We start from the raw sequence: 4,113 nt of genomic DNA on the forward strand, positions 1-4,113 counted from the left end.
TATCATGCTATGAATGGTAATTGCTGAACTGTTATAAATTCTTGTTCTGTTAACTATATGGAGATGGATGGATTAAATTGGTTATTGTTTTAACAATTTCAAAAGGGGTTTTTATTATAAATGTAGTCATATACTGGATGCATAATAGGATCTTGTCTATAATTGATTTCTATTATATTTGGTTTTGGATGGATTGGATGTTTGAGTGATTCTGCATTATACATGAATCATATGCATTATATGTACCGGTATGGGACGGTGACATATCAGGGATGGATTAGATCAAAATGCTAAGTCCTACCCCTTCATACATAAGGAATAGATTAACTAAAACAGTTAAATCTTACATGGATGCATGTCCTGTCAACTAGAACAGGTGAACGACATAATGGATATTTGTTTTATCTTTCTGCACTAGGAAGGAATTTATATATATATTTATGGTACCGTGATACGAGCTTGAGTCTCCTGATCACGGTTAGGGTGCGTATATCGCAAAGGTTGAGTAGCTGGATATAGCTAATGTTCCCTGGTAGGTCTAGGTATTTGGCTGCTGGAAAGCGTGTTTTATATGTCACCTTCTACTCAGGCTGAACTATGTTATAGGCTAGTGAGCATCATATAGTGTGTATTTATATATCTATGGACTATTGTAGATATTGCCGAGCTATCTAGGATGTATCTGCGTATCGGGTTTGTGTACGGATTGTAATAGGATGGAACTTGCATGTGAGCCTGACCCACCTTTATTTTTCAGGTGTTCGTGAGTACCAGGCTTAGGGTTTGATCGTGGTAATGCAGATACAGTCACTCACTCTTTCGACTACATAGGATTTTCTTTCTTATTTTGGTTTTGGATTTTAATTCTGTAAATGTTTTACCAGTTGGAATTATTAGGGGTCCACTAGATGGATTCCCGAGTTGTACAGATTTGAAGGATTTAAATGTTATTAATTTATTATTTTAAGTTGAGGATTTTTATTTTAGAATTCTTTCAGCGTTTTGTTATTTTATTCTTAATTCAAATTTTATTCCTACTTGTTTACATATTAATTGTCTGATATCCCTCGGATCTGTGCTCGGACTTGATTACCCGTGGCTCTAGAATCGAGGGGTATCACAGCTACTCCTATTGTTGGTGTTTCTTCAGAGCCTTCTAGGACAAGCTTAGTATGTTATCATTGTAAGCATCCAGGACACCGCAAGGCGAAGTGTCTTCTTGATAGACCTAGTTCCGGAGTTTGCTTTCGGTGTGGTCAGTCGGGCCACATGAAAAGGGATTGTCCACAGAGGAGATGAGGTATTATTGTGATTGATTTTTGTGTAACGGGGGATACCTGTGAGATTAGGCAGTTGCCTGTGCACAGTTGTGCTAGATGTGACGAGGGTTTCTTGTGAGTTGTGTAACGGGGGTTACCTGTGACTGTTGTAACGGGGGATACCTGTGAGTCGTGTCGGTTGTAACGGGGGACACCTGTGAGCCGGCATGTGTTGTAACGGGGGATACCTGTAAGTTGTGTCGTGTTATAACGGGGGCTACCTGTGAGTCATGTTGTGTTGCATGGTTGTCTGTGAGTCGTGTTACATGGTTGTCTGTGAGTCATGTTGCATAGTAGTTTGTCAGTCGTGTTGCATAGTTATTGGGTAGTCGTGTCATATTATCATATGTGCGTCTTGTCATGTTGTTGTCAGTGCATCATGTCATGTTATAACGGGGGATACCTGTGAGTTCGGTACAGTAACGGGGGTTACCTGTGACTGTGTAACGGGGGATACCTGCGAAATCTGTAAAGGGGGTTACCTGTGATTGTGTAGCGGGGGATACCTGCGAGTTTGGGTGTGACAAGAGGTACCTGTACACAGTTGTTCTGGTAGCGGGGGATATCTGTGAGTTTGGTTGTGACAGGAGGTACCTGCACATAGTTGCTCTGGTAACGGGGGCTACCCGTGAGTTTGGACAGGTGCCCGTACACTTTGTGCAGTGTTGGATTCATCTGTGCCAGGATGGTGGACATATCCCGTAGTGTGGTTCCGGACCAGATGGTGTTGATGATGATCAAGGAGTTTTGTATGAGTTTTAAGTTGTGATGATGTATCAGTTGTACCCGTTATGTATTAAGGCAATGATGTAATTATAAGACTGTATGAGTATTCCAGACAGTTTTATTGGATAATGATATACATTTTGTGAGCAGTTGAGCTCTTATGTAATGGTTTTAATGATGGATTAATGACAGAAAGGTTTTAGCCATGTTATTTTAAAGGTTATTGATGTAGTGGTTAACATTGCCTAGTTGTAACTACTAACAGAATGTTTGGAATTTCACTTGTTAAGGTTCTGCTTTGGATAGGATGAGATGCGATGTCTTAGGAGTCGTTGTCTAGCCTAAGTGTTTGGGAAGATGCACTGTCCTCGTTTGCATATGGATGTTAAGTGTACAAGTTACGGATCGCGTTGTTTCGTCTCTGTTTAGACCCTCCTTCTTGGCATAGCTTATGCAAGGTATCGATAGATATGTGTTCTATTCTGTTATGGTAAAGAGTCTTGATCTTCCTTCTTTTTGTGTTGGTACTGGCAAGGACTTTCTTGTTTGTGAATTTTGTATATCCACATAAGGGTTATGCGTTTTAACGAACGGAAGGACTTTGTAGAGTTCCCTCTTTTATTAGGGATTCCGAGTGAAGATTTGATCTTGATCGTTCGACTTAGCTCCACGGTAAGAGGTGAAGTCCTTAGTTTTGTGGGTTTCGTTTCGAGAGGTTATGATCAATGCGAGAGACGCCTTGTTTACTGGTGTGTACGTTTTCTTAGGGTCTTAGAGTTAGTGATAATATCTAGTAATTGTGATGTGACTTGTGTTTTGAGGATGGTTAGACCGTATGTCTAGAGTAGACATAGAGAGTAGTCTGTAAGTGTGTTTGAGGATTAGACCTGAAGACAAGAACGATGTTGGTATTAAGGTCGGATCGACGATGGGAATGGGCTGGCCAATCATTCCTCTGAGTCAGTCTTTCCTTAACACAATGTTGGGTCAAAGGTCAACGATCATTCATTTTAGTATGTTTACAATCAGAATACGGTGTTGTGCGTTGCACACGTGTGGTAGTACAATTCCATTTTAGAATAAATCTTGGTTGGGATTGATGGTATTCTTGTACGTATTTAGGTCACTTGTTGTGAATGGTAGTGTACTTGGTATAGGGCTACGTATCCAAGGAGTTTCAGTTGTTGGATCAGTTGATCCTTGAACAATACTAATGGGTTGTTTTCCTGGGTACTTGATGGTACACTTGACAGGTTGGATGATTCTCTTGATTACATTCGTGGGTGTTCAGCTATAATGTAGCTATTAAGACAGTAGTTGTCAGAGATGGTTTTAAGAGTTTCTTTGGGATCGCGAGTTGAGCTCGCGTATTGATTCGATGAGCGATTCTGTAACTATAATTTTGTGGGCCTTGGGGCATTTGATGCGGATGGGGTAAGGCGCTGCTGGTTGGACCTACTATGTGTGGGATCCAAGAGTTTTCCGGTAGAATGTCTCGTGTGGACAGCATTAGTGTGATTTTATGAATCGGGTTAGTTTTGATTGGGGTTAAGTGTTATGGTGACTGGATTGAAGGATTCTCTTCATGATGCATGCCTTCGTGTGGGTTGACTGAAGTTGTCGTTTGTGGATTCAGTCCCGCCTAGTGGTATGTTCTGGTTGGAGGGATGAAAATCCTAATGGTTCTCAGTGGTCAGGACTCAGTAGAGTCACAGAGTTGGTTGAAGGCTTGTGCCTCGGGTGAATGCATATGGCGGTTGATAATTTTGTTTGGCATAGGGTGTGCCCTTATGCTAGTTTGCGTTAAGGGGGATGAGATTACGTGTGGCAGAGGTTACTGTTCAGTCGAGGCTGTGTTGGGTCAGAAGCATAAAGTTGCGAGTGGCATGGGACGTTGGACTTTTCGTGATGGGGATTTTTAAGGTATAGCGTATTGCGTGGGGTACTCGGAGATGTACTCCGTTTTTGTATCATCTCGTCTTTCTCTTGTGAGGTGGATTGATTTCGGGGACGAAATCTTTTGAAGTTGGGGAGATTGTAATGTTACTGATTTTTTTTCTATTCTTTA

Source organism: Cornus florida, unplaced genomic scaffold (genome assembly GCF_030987335.1).
Source record: "Cornus florida cultivar Cherokee Brave unplaced genomic scaffold, ASM3098733v1 CherokeeBrave_3.0.0_Hap2_Chr06, whole genome shotgun sequence".
Lineage (NCBI taxonomy): Eukaryota > Viridiplantae > Streptophyta > Magnoliopsida > Cornales > Cornaceae > Cornus > Cornus florida.